Source organism: Podarcis bocagei (assembly GCF_964188305.1).
Source record: "Podarcis bocagei genome assembly, chromosome: 2".
NCBI classification, from domain to species: Eukaryota; Metazoa; Chordata; class Lepidosauria; order Squamata; family Lacertidae; genus Podarcis; species Podarcis bocagei.
The window spans coordinates 62,167,385-62,189,848 of record NC_138126.1 but is presented as its reverse complement, the minus strand read 5'-3'; the positions used below and the strand labels follow the sequence as shown (position 1 = coordinate 62,189,848).

At 44.8% G+C, this 22,464-nt stretch overlaps 1 protein-coding gene across 2 annotated transcripts in view; it reads left to right on the top strand.

The window, feature by feature from the left end:
* Positions 1-596: 596 nt before the first annotated feature.
* The window catches only part of DAG1 (dystroglycan 1), a 71,527-nt gene continuing 49,659 nt past the window's right edge, over positions 597-22,464 (top strand). Inside the window, exon 1 of one of the 2 annotated variants that reach the window (XM_081185832.1) lies at positions 597-752. The gene's annotated coding sequence lies outside the window, so the exon portion shown is untranslated. Of the gene's footprint in view, positions 753-907; positions 1,207-22,464 lie in introns of those variants that run through there. The other variant, XM_081185833.1, reaches the window with a different exon arrangement.

The window sequence follows — 22,464 nt, the reverse complement described above, 5'->3', positions numbered from 1 at the left end:
TCATATTTTATGGATTGCTTTTCCACTGCATTTGTTCTGAGCTTGTATTTCATTAAAGTGCTTTGGTTGCTGATGAACGTATTTCTGAGAGCGCGCAGAGTGCATTCCTTTCGCGAATAATCACATCTCTGATCTAGAGCTAAGAGTCATGCCTTCTAAACAGATAAGACCTCAGTATCGCTTATTTTACAAAACAAGTGCTAGATGGCGGGTTTCGAATTTTAGGGATGGATAATCACGCTCTTCACTCTTTCTCAGTCTTTGTCCCCAAGAAGAAAGGAGAAGCGGTGGGCGGAGTTTGCAGGTGGGGCAAGGCGCGCTTGCTGCGCTTTTACCCTCCCACAAGAATTTTTAGGACAGGCCAATCGGGAAACGAAGAACCGGAATTCTATCCACCTCTGCCCAATAATAAGTCTGGCGGTGGGCGTGGCCTCGGTCCCTTGATGGGGGGGCGTGCTATATAGAGCCCTGAGGGTGTGGCCAGGGGAGCGTGCGCCCGTTTCTGTACGCCGAGGAGGGGCGTGGTTTCCTTCGGCGAGAGGGCGTGTCCTGCGGTTGGGGGTGGGTGGGGGGAGGCCGGGCGCGCGCGAGGCGGAGCCCGGCGGGTTGGGTCGGGGCTGTCGCGAGCCAAACGGGCAGAGTCTGGCGAGCTGCGCTGCGCTGCGGCTCGGCCCGCGGAAAGGTTTCGTTGATTGGTTGCGGCGCGCTCGTGCCGGCGGTTGCTAGGCTCCTGTGCGCCGCCCCTCCCCCAGGTACGTGTCGCGGCGCCGTCGCGCTTGCTCGGTCGCCTCCTCTGTCGGTCACTGTGCCGGCGGCGAGTCCCGGGAGGGAGCGGCCTCCTCGCTGGGGCTTCTCAGGGGCTGGCGGGCGGGCGGGGGACGAACGGGAGCGCGCCGCGGTAGGTGAGCCCTGGCGCCAGGGAAGCTCCGTGGGGGCGACGGCGGCGGCAGCGGCAGCCAGCACCGGCGCGGGGCCCTCGCAGGCCCGGGATTCGGGGAGCCCCCGAGGCCTCTCCAAGGAGCTCTGGCTCGCGCTGGATCTCCTGGCGGATTTCAAACTCTCACCTCTCCTCCGCTGATCCCTCCGCGCTCGCTCGCTCTCCCTGCGCCCCGAATCTCCTCCACTCTCGGGCTTCCTCCTCCCCACGAGAAGCATCTCACCTTGGGCCTGGGCCACGGTCTTCCCTTCCCGGAGGGGCGTCTGATGGTAAGGCAGATGGGGGGGGGGCAGATCCGGCACCCACCAGAATGCAGGTGGACGTGCGATACTGGCTGAGCAGGTGCAATTGGCGCTGGGAGCACTGCTCTGCTCTCCTCGTGTGTGTGTGTGTTGAGCATTGAGGTGCGCCGCAGGCAGGGTCGGCGATACTGGGTTGCGATTGAAGGGTCTCTGGATTGCTAGGCGGTAGGAACGAGTGGCCTTGGGGTACCATGATGTTTTCTTGAGACTGGGAAACTGGGCCATCTTTAACGTGTAGGGAAATCTTTGAGGTCCTGCTAGAAGATTGCTGCCGTGCCTTTGCCATTTTGGGAGTGTTGCAGGCCCCCTTTCATTAAAAAAAACTCTGCAGTTGCCTGCCATGTTGAGGAATGAGTTCTCTGTTAGTTAGTGTTGGACGAGCAAGCTGCTGTAAGGCCTAGGCTAAGTGTTTCAGGAGCTCCCTTTTTATAATACTGTCATGCTGAATCTCAGAAACATCTAGCTATATGGCTCAACCTTCTATCTGCAATCTAATGTAGCAATGCTAATTTCTAAGGCCCTCAATCTGCACCCACAGTTCCCTGATTAAGAAGAAAGTGGTAGCTGATAGAATTACTTGATGCTAACTATAGTAATAGCAATGCCACTCAATGCCTCAGATCTGTGTTCCACATACAATCTCTGTAATCCTTGTAAGGTTGCTACCTAATTCTATGCTGTTATTGTGGTCTGGACTATTTGGCCAATATCTACAGCTGGAAGTGCTAGAAACTTTATAACTGCTAAGTAGGAGCCATTGCTTCTCTGTAGGTACATGTTTATATGCTGGGACTGCTGTAGAGTCTGTATCCTGGAGAGCTAGGCCTGCAGGAATCATTGACACTGAACATGTTAAGTGCAAGTTTGTTTTTTAAAAAATCAATTTATTCACCAGAGGTACTATTGACTTGTAAAGCGATGCCTTGGAACCATTATTCTTGTTGTAGGTAATGCGGTCATGATACCAGTAATTGCTGGCTGTTCCACCACATGCAGAATGAGCACTGCATTCCAAAAGCTTAATCCAGTACAGGCATCTAGTACAACTTATAAAAAAGCTCAGTATATTTAGAAGCAACGTGTAAGGGCGTGTTAAAACAGCAGCTTTCCTGGTCTGGTGTTGTAGTGCACATTTGGAAATGCAATAGTGAGACTAGAAAAGGCAGTATAGTATACAGTACCTTTTCCTTACATCACTCAGTACATTTCCCAGTAATTTTTGCTGGCTGTGTCCATGGTTAGGGGACCAGTGTGCACTGAAGTACCCTCTGTGTAATCACTGCAGGGATTGGATGTGCTGAATTGTATATTTGATCCTCTAAATAGGGCACATGTTAAGATGTTTAATGGATTGGAGTCCTGGGGAAATAACTGGTTTAAATTTCACTGAAAACACTTTAGAAAACTAAGCTACTATACATGTAGTTCTTTTTAAAATGCTTCTTCAGGTAGCTTGACCAACTATTCTAAAGCAAATTCACTGAAGGTGAGGTAGGGAGGTTCCTTAGAAGAGATAGCTGTGCCATTCATCTAGCAAAAAAAAAAAATCGTTGTTAGTATGCATATTTGCTAGCAAAACAATTTCTGTCCTGTATGACTTGAGAAAGTAGTATGACCAAAATGAAGCTTGTTTTTACCCTAACAAAACTTCAGATTTTTTTGAGAACGTGGAAATAGCTCCATCTTTAACATGCTTTGTGTTTTTACATGTGATGCATTGGATCTATAAAACTAGGTATTAGCCCTTTGAGAGCAGCATGACATTCTGTTGTTGTGCTCTCTCCCACTAATATTTCACAGTGGAAAGTTACATTGTAAACAACTTCCATATCAATTTATATGTCACTTGCTGATTATCAGATAAAGTCCTGTACCATGTTTCTAAGACATTCGGGTCCTTGAATACATTTCTGATAGCTAAGTATTTGATACAAGAACAGATATGGATGCTTGACACTCTCTGGACCAACTAGAAATTTATTATTAGCTGGTAAACTGAAGATATGCTAGGACATGTGATGTTTCCTGAAGGGAGCCTTTAAAGTGAAGTATACATTCAGTGCTATGAAAAAATAGTAAGAAGCAGTTCTATAAAAGCTCAGTTCTAAATGACAACTTCCATAGGGGGAAGCCTCAGCAGTCTGTTACAGTAAAACCGATAGTGTTGTGGCACCTTAAAGAGTAATGGATTTATTAGGACATAAGCTTTCATGGATGTTAATCTTTTTGCAATCAGAGTGGGTGCCTTCTAGTTTGTCACTGCTGGCTGAAAAGTAATGACTTTCCTACCCTTGTGTCCTACAGACTGTGGAGGCTGATAAGCATTTAGGGGAAGTTTAATGTGTGGAAGTGGGTTCCTCTCTTCTGAAGAAAAGTGGCCCCTGTATAGTATCAAACCGTGTGGGGGGGGACCTTTTGACAAAAATGCCCATTATCTACACACCACTTTATGCTAATTTGCCAATTGTTAAACTGTGTGGAGGTACAGTACTGTGCTGCAAACATGCAATGATAAATTAATTAGTTTGGACTTCCAGGCTCCTTTATTTATCTACTAACAGTAAAGGCTTTCTGTTGCAACTCTGCACAATCTTCTGTTCTGAGTGTATGTCTTGCAGTTGGTTTCCACTGGAGGTGGGCAATTTTTTGCTGTCTCTGCATTAGTTTTCAGTAGAGTATTCAGTTACTCTCCAGTTCAGAGATGCAGCTGAATTACCTGCCTTGAGAGGAGGTGCTTGTTGCATCCACTCAGGATGCAGGGGCGCGGACTTATAAAAAATATTGGGGGGCCCCGGGAAAGCTCATGAATAATAAATAAGCTCATGAATATGCAGATAAAGTGGCGCCGCCTCCTCGTGAGCGAATAGGGGAGAGCGTGCTGCGCCTATTAATCAGCTCCGAAGGAAATTGGGTGGAGCTTTTGCTCGGGAGGGAGGGCAGGAGGCATGCAGCCCGACCCTGTGCATTTTGGGCTGGGGGAGGGGCGGCGGTAGCGCTCTGCTGGAGGGGCGCCCAAGATTATTGGGGGGGCAGAGCCCCCCCAAATGAATTTTTGAGGGGGCTCGGGCCCCCTCAGGCCCCATGGAGTCGGCGCCTATGTCAGGATGCATAGCCTAAATATTAGTTCAGACAGAAGCAAAGTCAGGTAATAACATTTCACAAGGCATAAGATATCTCAAGTTCTAATTCTGAAAAATGCATCCTTCTCTACCCATCTTGAAGTTTATGCTACTTTGCTACTGTGCTACTTTAGACTGATGGCAATCAGCATAGCTCCTGTGACCACTGCAAATGAGTTTTTTGAGTTTGTATGCCTATTTCATGCGAAACATTGAATGAAAACAGCTGAAGTGTGTTGAGAACATGGTTCTGAAACTCTAGATCATTTTGGAGTAATGAAATTTGAAACAGGACAGCACTTATAGGTGACTTTCCTGGCTGTTATTTATGCTGGGATGTTAGCTTTGGACCCATTCACATATACCTAGATGTTTCCATTTGATCAGTTTTCCATTTTTCTTACATGTGCTTCCTGCAGTTGTTCTTTTGTCTAAACAGTGTGCTGGAACCTCTGGCACCAGTGTGGAGAACCAGGAATGCATTCTTGATGCTAAATATTTTGGCTTTGTTTCAGTAAATGTGGGAGAGAAGCCTTAGCTTCCACAAGTCTCCTCCTTATTAAATGCAGATTGATTGACACATACTTGAGTTCAGTAGTTTAAACCTCAATACATGTGAGGTCCCACTTTTTCACTATTCCCATGACCTCCTAGAAGTCATGTGAAGAGGGAGGTTCTGGTATGTTTTGAGTATCATTGTTAGTTCTCTGCAAGCACCCATTATAATTACTAGGATTACTAAATGCAGTTCAGTATTTCACTCTCTTGACAAGCTGTTGATCATAAGACTTTATCCCAAGTAGGGGCTTTTATTTTCCAAAGTAATGTATGAGATAAAAAGTATTATTATTATTATTATTATTATTATTATTATTATTAGTACCCCGCCCATCTGGCTGGGCTTCCCCAGCCACTCTGGGCGGCTTCCAACAAAGATTAAAAATACATTAAAATGTCACACATTAAAAATTTCCCTGAACAGAGCTGCCTTCAGTTGTCTTCTAAATGCCAGGTAGTTGTTTATCTCTTTGACATCTGATGGGAGGGCGTTCCACAGGGCGGTACCGAAAAGGCCCTCTGCCTGGTTCCCTGTAGCATTGCTTCTCTCAGTGAGGGAACTGCCAGAAGGCCCTCAGCGCCGGACCTCAGTGTATAACTGCTACAATATCAAAATATGGTAGAATTACTGAAATACTTCAGTGTAAAAACAGAATTTTTGAATGTTGAGGATTTTTGTTTTATTGGTACATGGGTGTCCTGGACTGCATAACCCTTATTAATCCTTAAAAAAAATAAAATAAAATGTTGCATCTTTGAGGAGAGTGTCAGAAGAAAAGAGATCAAATAGTAGTTAGACAACGGTGTCAAGACTCAAAGTTCCATTGGTTGTCAACCAGTGTGCTGGGGCACCCTGGGGAGACTTGAGGAGTGTTCAAAGGAGCCTTGAATGTTCTTTCCTTAACTTGCAGCCCACATCTTCCTGCATTACATCTCTCTCTTTCTCCCTGAGGAACATTCAGGGGACTCAGCGGGGGCAGAACAGGGTGGGGCAGGGGCGGAATGGGAGAATCCCCACTTACACATGTCCTGTAATGGAACCCCAGTGTAAGTGGCTCTCACAGCAGAGCCACAGAAAAAACGTGGTTGGTCAAGGGAGCCACGGACTCGAAGGTTGAAAACCAGTGCTAACAAATTAAAAATTAGCAAGTCATAGTTTTTAAACAACTTGAATATAAAACTAGATTTTCTAAATATATGGAATTTGCTATAGAAATCTACCATCTCACCAGAAGATGAGACAGTAACATAGGGTGGGGGTGTTTTGTTAAACTCTGTAATTAACTTAATAAGTTGGTGGAAAGTATTACTAAAGCTTGAATTGTTAAAACACACAGAAGAACAAGCATCAATGAGAACTAATAAATGTGGCTTCTATAAAGTAATAAATGTGGCTTCTTGCCTCCCATAAACTTTGTGAATTCTTAAATGTCAACAAGACATGCTCCATGTCTTTTCGGGTTGCTCAAAGCAGTTTACCACCAGTAATTAAAGATACTAATAAGGACAAAATCCAGTTACGTAGTAAACTAAATCTACAGGAACGCCTCTACCAAAAAACATCCTAAAGAAATACAGTGGTGCCTCGCAAGGCGAAAAGAATTCGTTCCACGAGTCTTTTCGTCTTGTGATGTTTTTCGTCTTGCGAAGCACGGTCCGTCGCAACTGCGCCTCTTCAAGCGGCTTTAAAAAAAAAGCGCAAGACGTCTTCGTCTTGCGAAGCAAGCCCATAGGGAATTTCGTCTAGTGAGGCATTCATCTTGCGGGGCACCACTGTAGGTCTTGCTTTCCTCATAAAAATAAAGCAAAGAGGTAGATGTCCTAACCTATAGCTCATATATCATTCAATATACTCTGTGATGTTAAAACACTCCCAAATTTTTACATAGAAACTCCAACAGACTTCATTTTTGGGCAGGGGATTCCTGCTATGGCTTTCAGAGTAGTTATATATTCCTCATGTCACTTAAGGCATTGCTGCTTATGCTACTTAATTTGCAGTCACAAAGGTCAGGTCACTATGAGACACTTAGGAGCTAGCAAAAAACTAGATAGCCCTGTATAGAACTAGAATTCACACATATTTAGAACAATTAATTGGTTTGAGTGAAGGATTTTTGCTGCCCTCACCCTAATATATGCATACAGGGTGGAATCAGAGATGTAAAGTTTCTGGAAATTTTAAAGCAATGGCAAAAAATGAAGATGGGGGTAGGGGGTGGAAGAAAATTTTGGGGAGGATAGCAACATACAGTATCTGTGGAAACCCAACCAGATGGGTGGGGTATAAATAATAAAATTATTATTATTGTATGCAATACTTGTTTAAAGCACCTTTTACAAATCAAAATCCACTTGTTAGTGGACATGCTCCCTCCTCTTCTTTCATTTAAAAGTGAATGTGGATCTTTAGTTTTGTGCTAAAAGAGGATGGGCCCAGTATAGGCCAGGCCTCTTGTTGCTTATGCTGTATCCTTTTGTTTGAGTTTTCCTACCTGTTCAGCTCCGTGCATGGAAAAGGAATTATGTCTAAGACATGTCCCCTCCTCCTTTCTAGGTTCCTGTATTCTGTCTCTTGGTCACACTAGAGAACATTTGGTAGAAACTCACATACTTACATACTGAATTGCTTACTCTTAATATTGGTTGTTCCACAGTAGTATCTTAAATATAGGTTAGCATGCCAATTTGGAACGCTCTGCTAGAAAGCTGAAGCTTCTGGAACTCCAGTTTCTGGAGAAGTACTGCAAGGGTTTACTCCATAGATTTTGATGAAAGGACTATAACCAGAATATGCAACACTTATTATTCAAAGGGCTCAGAATTTTAGTTTTTATTGAGAGATATTCTGTAGCTGGAGCTCCCCTCAGTAGTTCAGAAACTTCTAAAGGTCCAAGTAAATGTTGGCCTAGCTAGTATCCAGGCTAAGCCAACAGCACTCCCCACCCCCAAAGATAATTTAAGGTTCTGTATTTGACCTTTTAAGGCCTGGAACTACTTAGGGGACATCTTCTCCCTTACATGCCTTCCCCCTTCCTGTGAATTAAAAATCAACTAACGATGTCCCTGTCAGGGGAAAAGGCAAGGTGTAAATACCGGTAAATATATCGAGGATGACCATCTGCCATGGATGCTTTAGTTGAGATTTCTGCATTGCAGGGGGTTGGACTAGACCTCAGCGTCCCTTCCAGTTCTACAATTCTATGACTCTGTATGTGCCACTGACGTCATTCGTTCGTAGCTTTTACTGTGATAGGTATCTGCGCAATTGAACTTCCAAGGGAGATCAGCCAGGTCTATTTTATTGAAGTTTGACAGAAGAAAATTTATCTTCTTTGTTATGTATTTGGTTTCTGAACATGAGACTGTTCTGGTTTCCCTAGGCCATTTTAATTGTTTTCCGGGAGTTTATTTTATTAACTTTAAATGTGTTATGTTCCTATTACATTTATCGTAAGCTGCTTTGGGGACATTGAAGTAGAAAATCAGTTTATGTTGAAATCATTTTATTTGAATGCATAATCCCTGCAACCTACGGTACATTGAAAATTCAGAACTTCACTCATTGAGCGGAAGAATTGTTGCATGGAAAAAACAGAAGTGAGGCATGCCAATAGGTCAAAACCAATTTTCAAATGCATATAAGTCAGTTCCCAGTGAACTGGTTGTCTTTCTACGTGCAGAACATGTACCTATTCAGCCCCTTAGTTTCTGTCATCAGGGTAGAACCTGTCTGAAAAAGAGCAAATTCCTACCTTTGTACCATGTATTTGTGTGGATACATTTAGCTGAGAGGTTGTCCTTACAGTTGTGGGGGATGTCCCCAATGTCATACATGTCTGTTGAAATAATGCCATCAGAACTATGCAGTGAAGATTCACAGAGGATATCCCAAGTTTGAGTGTCTTATAAGAAATAATCCTATGCACATATTGAACTCAATAGGATTTAGAGCTCCATCTGGACTATATCAGTGTCTCCTAGGCTATTGTAAACTTCCATATGCATACTGTTTCCCTCTGTAACACTCAGCTAGAAGAGAGTTTGCTGTGCCAGACTCTTAAGCTCCTGCAGTACAGAGGGATGAGACTTGGGAACCTGCTACGGAAGAAGCAGAATGGATAGTACTTCTACTTCAGTGCATGCAGCATAATATATCTGAATGGTCTTCGGGCTAGCAATTTCCCACTGGACTTAAAATGAAACTTTTGGTCTTGTCTTGGCTTCTTGTTGCTGGTGCTGTAACAGCCGTGTACAGTATGACATGAGATTTTACAGCGTCAAAAAAGTTCGATTGTTCCTGCCCAGGAACGATCATTTTATGCTGCCCAGGAATGGTCATTTTATTCTTATTCACAATTCCAGTTTGTTTTCTGATTGGGGGGGGGCTTGTTTAGTCATTTAGTTCAGGAGATATTTCAAGTAGGCATCCTAAAATAGGACAGAGTCAAAGCTGGTTAATCCTTTCCCAGTCTCTAGAGTTCTGCTGCAGACAACTGAGCTCTTTTTCCTCCCTTGGCTTAAATTTTCATATCATAATAGAAATAGAGAAGTTTTATAGATCAATAAAATTTTCTGCAGAGAAGACTTTTTAAAACTAAGCTATAGGACGTATATCTGTTTCCAATGCACTTGTACTTGGAATGGAATGTCATGTGACATGTTGCAGTGAGATAGGCTTGGATTCATGTTGGATGTCTCCCGTGCCGTTGTCTTTACTGCTGGCTCTGTATGTTTCTTTAATGATATTTAATAGTTTTTTTTAATAGTAGCTAAATGTCTGAGTCAAAGGTACTAGTTCCTGAGAGCAGATTTTAAAACTTTTTTTTAAACAAAGATATGATATCATTGTAACATAGGTACTAGCAACCTTTTTCAGCCGTGAGCCGGTCCACTGTCCCTCAGGCCATGTGTTGGGCCGAACAATATTTTGAAAAAATATATGAACGAATTTCTATGACCCACAAATAACCCAGAGATGCATTTTAAATAAAAGGACACATTCTACTCATGTAAAAACACGCTGATTGTATCAGCGGCCTTTGATACAATCGACCATAACATCCTTCTGGACCGTCTAGAGGGGTTGGGAGCTGGGGGCACTGTTATACAGTGGTTTCGCTCCTTTCTCCTGGGCCGTGTTCAGAAAGTGGTGGTGGGGGATGAGTGTTCAGACCCTTGGGCCCTCACTTGTGGGGTGCCTCAGGGTTCCGTCCTCTCCCCCATGCTTTTTAACATCTATATGAAGCCGCTGGGAGAGATCATCAGGGGGTTTGGACTGGGTGTCCATCAATATGCAGATGATACCCAGCTCTACCTTTCTTTCAAATCAGAACCAGTGAAGGCGGTGAAGGTCCTGTGTGAGTGCCTGGAGGCGGTTGGAGGATGGATGGCGGCTAATGGATTGAAGTTGAATCCTGACAAGACAGAAGTACTGTTTTTGGGGGACAGGGGGCGGGCTGGTGTGGAGAACTCCCTGGTCCTGAATGGGGTAACTGTGCCCCTGAAGGACCAGGTGCGTAGCCTGGGAGTCATTTTGGACTCACAGCTGTCCATGGAGGCGCAGGTCAATTCTGTATCCAAGGCAGCTGTCTACCAACTCCACCTGGTACGCAGGCTGAGACCCTACCTGCCCGCTGACTGTCTGGCCAGAGTGGTGCATGCTCTAGTTATCTCCCGCTTGGACTACTGCAATGCGCTCTACGTGGGGCTACCTTTGAAGGTGACTCGGAAACTACAACTAATCCAGAATGCGGCAGCTAGACTGGTGACTGGGGGCGGCCGCCGAGACCACATAACACCGGTCTTGAAAGACCTACATTGGCTCCCAGTACGTTTCCGAGCACAATTCAAAGTGTTGGTGTTGACCTTTAAAGCCCTAAACGGCTTCGGCCCAGTATACCTGAAGGAGCGTCTCCACCCCCATCGTTCTGCCCGGACACTGAGGTCCAGCGCCGAGGGCCTTCTGGCGGTTCCCTCATTGCGAGAAGCGAAGCTACAGGGAACCAGGCAGAGGGCCTTTTCGGTGGTGGCGCCCGCCCTGTGGAATGCCCTCCCATCGGATGTCAAGGTGATGGACAACTACCTGACATTCAGAAAACATCTTAAGGCGGCCCTATTCAGGGAAGCTTTTAATGTATGATATTTTAGTGTTTTTTGGTTTCTGTGGAAGCCGCCCAGAGTGGCTGGGGAAACCCAGCCAGATGGGCGGGGTACAAATAATAAATTATTATTATTATTATTATTACTGATTCCTGGACCGTCCACAGGCCGGATTTAGAAGGCGATTGGGCCGCATCCGGCCCCCAGGCCTTAGCTTGCCTACCCTTGCACTTACTCAGCGTAGCTGTCCTCTAAGAAACATGTCTGGGGTACCTCAAATTGAATTCTTGGGTGCCTGTTTATCAAATTAGTACTAAATCTTGTCCTGTTCAGGAATTATTAATCTGTAACTGTGTTCTGCCCCAACCTTGCTGTTTTTAGTGGCAAGACCTCATGCCACACTTGAATACACTTATAAGCCTCCCTGCAGTTGGCAACCCTGATCACACAGGGCTCTTGCTGGCGGGAAGGCTTGTAAGTGTGTTCAAGCAAACATGCTTGCAAGCTCCTTTCATACCCTGCTGCTGTACATGGAAAAATTGGGGGATGGAGCAGGCAGGGTGTGAATGCTTGCAAGCCCCACATTTCACACAGTTACAGGTTAATTATTCCTGAGTAGGTTTTTTACTTGTGCTAGTTGTTTGCTTAAATTTTGCGCTTGTAACAACAATATTTTTGTGCTTTCTTATTAAGCATCTTTACAGAAATTGATCAGGCCTAATGAATTTCTTTACATTTTCTCCTTAACACCTGGACACATAATTGCAATTGTATGTAGTATCCTTTTAAAGGCACTCCTCATTGCAAAGTTCTGAGCAGGTGGTCAGAACTGCTTGGCTTCTACTGGGGAAGAGATTAGATTATTTTTTAAGTTATTGGGCTTTGTTCCCAAAGCCTCTTCCTTCCACCTCCTGTAATTTTAGGCCCTATGATCTAATGTCCATTGACATGATCAATACTTGCTACATGTAAATTCTGAATTTGATGTTCTCAAAATGAACGTAATTTTTATTGGAGTTTGTTACTTCAAACTGTATGGAGAAGTGCATGTTTGAATCATCCTCCAAGGATGGAGCTTCCGGGTTTGGGAAAGCTAGTATGTCCCGGGGGTGGGGGTGGGGAGACTTGCTTAGTTTTCTCCTTAACTTGTTTTTATGCTTGGAAGCATTCAGATGTGTTTCATGTGCTCTGGACCTGTACCCTTTTAGAATATTAAAATTAAAATTCAATATTAATATTGTTTGTGCAAAACAACTTTGGGTGGGTGCTCCCCCTTAGAAACCTCAACAAGTTACGGCACCTCTTTTTCTAGAAAAAAGCCCTGAATGCAATGAGATAAAAAGGAAGAACTTAAGAGAAATTAAAATAGAACTTAAACAAGCTTATTAAATTTGTGCTGACTCCCTTGTCCTTTTTCACTGTCTCCTAGATGAAACTTGAGCTTGATTAGGGTAGATGTTGCTTTGGACATGGAGTTTCATCATGCAGGTTCAAATCTTGGTTCAATCATGAAAGACTTCACAAAATAGTTCTTTAAATAACGGTTCTTAGGTCTTATTACCCTCCTCCGTTGGTGGCTTGGCTCTTTGGGGCTGATCCCAGACACACTAGGAGATTCGAATGCATAATAGCAACTTTAAATCGTTGTGGCTGATACCTAGATGTAGAGAAGCCACAATGGTCAATAAATACTTTCTCCTTTGGGGAACCTTGCCCTAACTGAGGTGATGAAAACTTGGGGAGAGGGTGAGGAACAGATCAAAGTGTTTACAATCAGGCTAATGTCTTGTGGCTTTGAAGCAATGTGAAGACTGAACTGATTTGCAAAGTACATTCATAGGCAAACAATTATTCCATTTACAGTCCTCCCCCAGCCCTCCACCCCTTTCCACCCACTCACTGGAAAGGAATTAGCCTTATTACCGTGACTTTGAAAGTTACTCTGTTGCTAGACTGAAACTTTCTTGAAGACCTGCTGGGAGATTCTGAAGGGCTGGACAAAAACGATCCATTGTTAGACCCCTCTAGCACTTAAGTAATCACTGAATCTACTGAGGATTAAATTCATATTTTTCAATAATATTCATCTGAGATTTTTTATTCTCTCCAAAATTAGAAATTGAAGACGAGAAGAAAGTACTCAGTTCTGATAACCTTTAACTTTGTTACCTTGATGACTTGGATAGTATTTATTGCCACTTAATTATCATCTTTATGATATAGCATTCATTCTGCAAGTTATAATCTGAATAACCTTTTGAATGTAATTTAGTCTTTAAAAGTTTTTTTTAATGGTTTTAGCAGGGATTGCCAAGCAATATTTCTTGCATAGCATAGCTTAGCCATAACAAACAAAATGGTCTTGATAGACCAATTGTTTTCCAATTATTTTGTTTTTTGTGTCACTTCCAATCCCTTAGTTGCCACAGGGTTGAATGAACAAACATCAGTTATCTATTTTCCTAATCTTCCAAGCAAACATTTTGTGCAATACCAATTTTCTTCATTCATGTAAATGGATCAGTTGACCTTTCAGTTCTGGCCTAATCTCTGCCAATTTGGAAAAGGCAGCTTTGGTTAGATTACTGAAAATGCATTTATATCAGGTTTGTAATTGCCCCTGCCAGATTACCCGGAATCACCAGGCAAGAAAGCTTTTGAATATTGGAAGCAGGTACCTGACTCTTTTAGTCTATAGATGTGCCAGAAATGGTATACTGTGGACAGGCAGACTAGTAAACATTTTTTGTGGGCCAATAACTAGGGAACACGTCTGCAAGGTTTATTTATAGAATACTAAACTATGGCAGTTCTGATGGTGGTATTAGTAGTAGTAGTAGTTTTATTGTTACTTTTATAATCAGTACTCTTGATGGTTTACAGCAGACAAGTTCTGCCGCAAGGAGCTTACAATCTGAAAATGCTTTTTTGAGTCTCTGGCAGCTGACGTTTCAGGTTCAGTTGTATGGTTACTTGATACAGCTGCCAACTTGAGGCACAGCTGCGTATTTTTATTTGGAGATTAGACAAAATCTAGTCCTCATCACCCTCTTTTGCAGGATGTTCAAGGTGTGTTTGTTCCCTCCCTGGCTTGCGGCTCCTGGGGATGGTTGCTGGTCTGACCCATTTTGCATGGGTGACTGGCTTGGTTTGGTGGTAATGTCCTGGGAGTGGAAGATAAACTTTCTCCCAGGAGCACTTCTGTTTGCCGTAGCACTGAATCATAAACTCGGGCAGCTGTAGGATGAACATAGCAGTATTTTGGCACACTAATACAGAAGCATGTCCTAAGTAGCAAGTTAAGAGAATAGACTTTTTCTGTTATGCATAGTAATAGCTATGCTGGCTTCTCCACTGAGCTTCTTTGCTGAAAGTCCTTCCTAACTTTCCAATATACTACAAGTTTCTGTTCTTATTTTTGTCCTGACAGAACTTTTTTTTTGTTCTTCTGATTTCCTGTCAGCCTGTCATCTGAGTTAACTGTGGTTTTGAACTAGCTGGGCAGCAGCTGCCAAAACTACCAGACCCTAAGCAGATGATAAAATCCCCTTGTTATTGTGGTATATTTGCCCTGCTCTTGACCGAAAACATATTGTTCCCAGGAAGAATGTAGGGGCTATAACACAAGTTTGAACAAAGAAATAGGACTAGCAGATATTGAGGGCACTGTTATCAACCAATGTCCATTATCTAGTTAAATCATTAGGTATTACACACTCTTCTTGACAGGCATGCATTCCTGACACAAGGACTAATCTGGCCTCTGAGTTCTTCCTGAGTAATAAAACATGTCAATGTGTCTTCAAAACATGATTTTTCTTCTTGAAAATACATCTGGTAAATTGTGAAAAGGGTCAGAACAAAATGAGACGAGTGATTCTTGACATGAGAGTGTTGCTTTACAGCTCATTATGCTTCAAACAGTATAGCCCCAGCGCAATGGGATCCCCGAGCAAAGGCGTACAGCTCATTATTCTCTCATACCAAAATCTTTGAGCATTAGTCCATATACATTCTTATTGTACAATCTCTGGGGCATCTGGAAACTAATTTTGATGCCTAGTCACACTATGGACTCATGATAATGCTACATTCACAAGTAGCCACAAATTTCTGTCTGGCTTTGGTTTCCAACCATGTTTTGCTGCTGGCTGGCTGTGAAGACTAATCCTGCCATAAAATTACAGCCATACAATACACAATTTAAAAACAGTATCTGTTTCATAAAAATGAAGTGAAATATATAGTAATTCAGGTTTTATCTTAATTAACGAACACATGACATTCTTTACCTTTTCCTTTCCGATTTTTGGTCTTTCCCTCCATAGTAAATAACATGGGTTACATCCCAAACTACATGAGTGTAAGTCTACATGAGAAGAGGACTTTCTTCCTCTGTTCTTCCCATTACTGCCAATGCTTTGCTTTTGCCAGTTTCCTTCTTCCTCTCTGCAGCTGCCCCCTGCATATCCCAGCACTTTCCTTGGAGTAACAGCAGCTTGTACTGTGGACAAGGGTCTGGTAAAGCTCAGTTGAATGAGCAGATTTTTATTTGTGTAACTTGGGTATAACCCATACATTTTTTAAGCACAATTTTTTTTTAAAAAAAGTTTGCCTTTTTTGGTGCAAACCCTCAGATGTGGGAGGGTCAGAGTTTTGCCCAGTAGAGGCTTATTCTGATGAACTGTCCAATAAATTATTACAAAAGTTAGTAAGGAATGTCAGGTAAGAGTCATGTGGCATGAGTGTTTATTAGCTAGAGTCAGTCTCAAGGACAGTTTTTCAAGCTAGAGCACTGAAACAGGATTTGGAAAACTATACGCGGTCTTCATTTTCTATTCAGGATTCATTAGGAAACAGGCTTTTGTCACTTTGAGTTCTCAGTGGCCCCAACAGGGTGGTGGAAATATGTGTTTCAGGGGTAATACGAAGAGTTCTGTGAACTCAGAAGCTTTGCTTGTTATTTTGTGGCACTTTGGTCCTAATAAAATTATTGCCTGACACCAGATTTTGAAATTTACAGATTTTCCCCAACTGTGATCTCTTGACATTTCACATGTTTGTAGGACTGCAATCCTGTGCACACTTAACATGTGAGTGAGCATCATTAAACCCTGTACAGTGGTACCTCGGGTTAAGAACTTAATTCATTCTGGAGGTCCATTCTTAACCTGAACCTGTTCTTAACCTGCAGTACCACTTTAGCTAATGAGGCCTCCCGCTGAGCTGCGCTACTGCCACGTGATTTCTGTTCTCATCCTGTAGCAAAGTTCTTAACCCGAGGTACTATTTCTGGGTTGGCAGAGTCTGTAACCTGAAGCATCTCTGTAACCTGAAGCATCTGTAACCCAAGGTACCACTGTAACTCAGAAGTAAGCATGCATAGGATCAAGCTGTGAAACACATTTGAGCATTTGCTTAACTGAAGGAACTTCTGCCAGGTGTAAAACAAACTTTGTATTTGTAATAACTTTTAAGACAATGCAACATATAAGAGAAGAACCATCCCTCCTTTTCTGCGCAAAGTTATGTGTAAAAGAAACTAGTTGATTTCTTTTTGATGAACTGAGCTCTTTCTAGAAGTTCAGGGGCTTGCCAGACTAGTGAAGTTATGGAAATCTGGTGTGAGGAACCCATCATAACAGTAAGGTTGGAATAGATCTTGGCTGCCTATGTTAATCTGAATGTGTAAAGGTCTCGGAACTCTTGACTGCAGGCTTTCTTGTCTCCCAGTTTAAGCTTGGGGTGTATGGGATATCTTCGGTAGAAGAAAATAACAAGTAAACACATATCTGGAATGGAGTCCCTGAGACGGTTGGATGGCACCTTGTACGTCTCCTTTCAGCAACTCCTGCAGCCAAGCTATTGCCAAACATATTGCTTTCCATTCCTTCTGAAGTCAAGAGGGGGGTCTTGTTGTTAGGACAATCTAGAACCTCCATACACACCACACAGGTTTGTTCCCCGGGGGGTGGGGTCACTTGGGTGTTGCTAACTTAGCAGTTTGACTTCACTCCCAGACGTGGACTCCATTGTCTCTCGAGACAGACAGATGCCAACCAACCAAGTGCAAGCTAGGACTCGGAGCCTAAGTTAGAATGAGAAACAAGCTTGAAACCCCTGAAAAGATAGTGTTCGATGAGCTGCTTTATATTTCTGCTACTTAATTCATGGAATGCTTTAAATTTCACTTGCTATTTGAAAGTGGATAATAGAAAGTCTTACAAACCCACATTTTCAGATGCTTCCATTTCAGAAGAAATTCACAAGGTGAACAGTACAATAAAGCTCTTATAAGTATAGCTAGTTGATTTTCAAATGAACCTTAAGGCATAATAAGTGATTGTGCTGGTTTAAATTGAGACTATAAACTCATTCATAAAGTCGCACCACAAGACTTCCATCCATTGCTGTGCTTTAAATGTACAGTTTTTTTGAGTTTATAAGTTGTGACCTAATTCTTTGCATATGAGAAGAAGGGACGCAGGTAGCACTGTGGTCTAAGCCACATGTGTTTTTAGGAGCAACTGTCTATCATTTTATTACTATTCAGCTGCAGGTTGAGGTGGGGGGTGTTAATCCATTAATGGGATACCAGGACCCCAACTCCTGCTAGCTATTTGAAAAAGAATAAGTCCCAAAGATAAAATGGGTCAAAAGTGTGTTTTCATTAAGTACAGGAACTTTTTGGTCTTTGCAAACTACCGTATTTTTCGCACCATTGGACGCACCGGAGCAAAGGACGCACCTAGTTTTTAGAGGAGGAAAACAAGTAAAAAATATTCTGAATCAAATGTTGTACAAACTGCTGTATTTAATAAACAACCAGTATATCAGAATCATATTACAGCCATGTAAAGTGAACAGCAGTCAACAATGGCATTAAGAACCATCATCACTGTCATTAACAAATGAAGAGAGACTTTAAAGTTTGAGTACTCTTCTAGTCTTCTGTGAACCCCAAGAACTCATCACTGCTAGAGTCAGAATTTGTGGAGCTCAGTTGCTCACAATCACTGACATCACTTTCTTCACTATCTTCATGTAAAATACCATCTTCGTTACCATCCAAAGCATTGCTAATGCCACATTTTTTGAATGACCGGACAACGATTTCCTCCTTCACCGAGTGCCATGATGTTTTCACCCATTCACAAACTTGAGTGATAGTGGGCCTCTTCATTCGTCCAGTGGGTGTTAGATCATGGTTACCAGCAGCCATCCATTTGTTCCACTCTTCTCGCATAAAGATCTTAAATGGCTTGTTGATGGAGACATCGAGAGGTTGGCTGGTAAGACCTCCAGGAATTACAGCTAGATGAGTCTTCGCTTCCTTAAAGCACTTTTTTGTAGTTTCACTAATATGTGCTCTAAACTGGTCAAGTACTAATAAGGCAGGTTTTTTCAAAAGCCCTCCAGGACGTTTGGACCACACTTTTTCAACCCATACTCTCATTCCATTTTCGTCCATCCATCCTTTCTCATGAACATGTACAACAACTCCTCGTGGAATCACTTCTTTTGGAAATGTTTTCCTTTTGAAAATTAACATGGGTGGCAATTTGGTGCCATCTGCACAGCAAGACAACATAACAGTGTAATGGGTTTTCTCATGTCCAGAGGTTTTCACGGCGATGGTTTTGGCACCTTTCCGATCAACAGTCCTATTTGATGGCACATCAAAGGTTAGAGGGACTTCATCCATATTCCCAATCTGGCCAATTTCAAATCCATTTCTCTTCCTAGCATCAATTACAAATTTATGAAAAGACAGAATCTTAGATTCATATTCTTCTGGCATTTTTTGTGCAGTTCTAGTTTTAGTGTGCATAGCAAGGCCACATCGCTTCATAAATCTGTAGCACCATGATGGTGAGCCAGTAAAGTCATGAATGCCTTTCTCTAAAGCAATGCGTTTGGCTTCATATATTATCATTTTTGTAGAGACTGCGAAGCCTTTATTCCGCTGTTTTGTGATCCATTCTTTCGTGGCAATGTCCATCTGTGGCCACTTTGCAGCATGTCCACGAAAAGTGTGCTTGCTTTTATCTGCTTTTTGCAGCTGATCCTCCTGTTTCCTCCACTGTCTTATCATTTTTTCAGTTGGAGGTGGTCCAAAATGTCTCTCTGCTGCTCTGTTTCCATGCTCCTTAGCATATTTTACTACTTCTAGTTTAAAAGGAATCTTATATGCTAGTCTTTTATGCTTTATCATCCTTATCAGAATGGGGGAGGTTTTCTGCAAGAAAATACAGTGGTAAGGAACTGTCAGTAATGTACAGTACAGTATCTCCAATGTTTACTATTGGGCGCTTAACTGCCCCCCCCCCAATATTTTTAAGTTGGAAGAGGGAGGGAGGGAGGGAGGGAGGGAAGGAAGGAAGGAAGGAAGGAAGGAAGGAAGGAAGGGGGAGAGCTCAGCCTGTGGGTCCCCAGATGTTGTTGGACTACAACTCCTATCATCCCTCAACTCCCATCTTCCCAGGGCTCTGGCCTTGCTACCTAGAGGCGTTCACATCTGGGGACCCACAGGTTGAGAAGGGCTGAAATGTGGTATGTGAGGTAGGGCTTTACTGCCCCCCCCCAATATTTTATTTAAGGTGGAAGAGGGAGGGAGGGAAGGAAGGAAGGAAGGAAGGAAGAAAGGAAGGGGGAGAGCTCAGCCTGTGGGTCCCCAGATGTTGTTGGACTACAACTCCTATCATCCCTCAACTCCCATCTTCCCAGGGCTCTGGCCTTGCTACCTAGAGGCGTTCACATCTGGGGACCCACAGGTTGAGAAGGGCTGAAATGTGGTATGTGAGGTAGGGCTTTACTGCCCCCCCCAATATTTTATTTAAGGTGGAAGAGGGAGGGAGGGAGGGAGGGAGGGAGGGAGGGAAGGAAGGAAGGAAGGAAGGAAGGAAGGAAGGGGGAGAGCTCAGCCTGTGGGTCCCCAGATGTTGTTGGACTACAACTCCTATCATCCCTCAACTCCCATCTTCCCAGGGCTCTGGCCTTGCTACCTAGAGGCGTTCACATCTGGGGACCCACAGGTTGAGAAGGGCTGAAATGTGGTATGTGAGGTAGGGCTTTACTGCCCCCCCCAATATTTTATTTAAGGTGGAAGAGGGAGGGAGGGAGGGAAGGAAGGAAGGAAGGAAGGAAGGGGGAGAGCTCAGCCTGTGGGTCCCCAGATGTTGTTGGACTACAACTCCTATCATCCCTCAACTCCCATCTTCCCTGGGCTCTGGCCTTGCTACCTGCAGGCATTCACATCTGGGGACCCACAGGTTGAGAAGGGCTGAAATGTGGCATGTGAGGTAGGGCTTTACTGCCCCCCCCCCCAATATTTTATTTAAGGTGGAAGAGGGAGGGAGGGAGGGAAAGTAGGAAGAGAGAGGGAGATCTCACATTTCTGGATGTCTGTGGAGGGCAGCTGCCTTGCCTCGTGGAACCTGAGCAAAAGGAGGAAATGCTGGGAATTACCAGCACAATAACCAGGGGGGAGGGGCGGAAGGGGATGTCCAAATCTTCCATTGTAAAGGGCTTCCCCAGCCCCCTAGAGCGGCTCACGTTGGACTCAGTGGAGAAGCCCAGGGCTTTCCCCAGCCAGCCTCCTAGAGTGGCTCACAGGACGGAGGGCAAGTTACAGCCAGCCTCTCCGCTGCCCGCTGACTGCCCTGAGTTCCTCCGACTCAAGGGAACCCCAGGGCTTCCCCAGCCAGCCTCCTAGAGTGGCTCACAGGACGGAGGGCAAGTTACAGCCAGCCTCTCCGCTGCGCGCTGACTGCCCTGAGTTCCTCCGACTCAAGGGAACCCCAGGGCTTTCCCAGCCAGCCTCCTAGAGTGGCTCACAGGAAGGAGGGCAAGTTACAGCCAGCCTCTCCGCTGCGCGCTGACTGCCCTGAGTTCCTCCGACTCAAGGGAACCCCAGGGCTTCCCCAGCCAGCCTCCTAGAGTGGCTCACAGGACGGAGGGACTCAATGGGGAAGCCCAGGGCTTTCCCAGCCAGCCTCCTAGAGTGGCTCACAGGACGGAGGGAAGGTACAGCCAGCCTCTCCGCTGCGCGCTGACCGCCCTGAGCTCCTCCGACTCAATGGGAAAGCCCAGGGCTTTCCCAGCCAGCCTCCTAGAGTGGCTCACAGGACAGAGGGCAAGTTACAGCCAGCCTCTCCGCTGCGCGCTGACTGCCCTGAGTTCCTCCGACTCAAGGGAACCCCAGGGCTTCCCCAGCCAGCCTCCTAGAGTGGCTCACAGGACGGAGGGCAAGTTACAGCCAGCCTCTCCGCTGCGCGCTGACTGCCCTGAGTTCCTCCGACTCAAGGGAACCCCAGGGCTTCCCCAGCCAGCCTCCTAGAGTGGCTCACAGGACGGAGGGACTCAATGGGGAAGCCCAGGGCTTTCCCAGCCAGCCTCCTAGAGTGGCTCACAGGACGGAGGGCAAGTTACAGCCAGCCTCTCCGCTGCCCGCTGACTGCCCTGAGTTCCTCTGACTCAAGGGAACCCCAGGGCTTCCCCAGCCAGCCTCCTAGAGTGGCTTACAGGACGGAGGGCAAGTTACAGCCAGCCTCTCCGCTGCGCGCTGACTGCCCTGAGTTCCTCCGACTCAAGGGAACCCCAGGGCTTCCCCAGCCAGCCTCCTAGAGTGGCTCACAGGACGGAGGGACTCAATGGGGAAGCCCAGGGCTTTCCCAGCCAGCCTCCTAGAGTGGCTCACAGGACGGAGGGCAAGTTACAGCCAGCCTCTCCGCTGCGCGCTGACCGCCCTGAGCTCCTCCGACTCAATGGGGAAGCCCAGGGCTTTCCCCAGCCGCCCACGCAGCCTCTCAGCTGTTTGTCGGGCTGAATGGGGAAGCCCGGGGTTTCCCCAGCCGCCCACGCAGCCTCTCCGCTGCAACCTGAGCTTGGAGGGGGAAGTCCCAGGACCACACATTCGCTCCATAGGACGCACAGACATTTCACCTTAGTTTTTAAAGGAAAAAATGTGCGTCCAATGGTGCGAAAAATACGGTAATCTCTGGGCTTTTATTCTCAGAAAATTAGTATTTCAGAAAAGTTTCTGTTAGTGTTTATGGGGAAGGGCATTTGACTTGAAATCTCATGATTTGGATTAAAATAATACAAGCTCCCCCTGCATCTTAACTAGCCACAGATATCACCTCAGCTGTCAAAGGACGTATTACTGTACTTTGAGAGCAGCCGCCGGCAGTGCAGTTCAGTACTCAAACAACTGATGGTACCCTTGGCCTTAGAGGGACACGGGTGGCACTTTGGGTTAAACCACAGAGCCTAGGGCTTGCTGATCAGAAGCTCCCGTTGCTCGGTCCCTGCTCCTGCCAACCTAGCAGTTCGAAAGCACATCAAAGTGCAAGTAGATAAATAGGTACTGCTCCGGTGGGAAGGTAAACGGCGTTTCCGTGCACTGCTCTGGTTCGCCAGAAGCGGCTTAGTTACGCTGGCCACA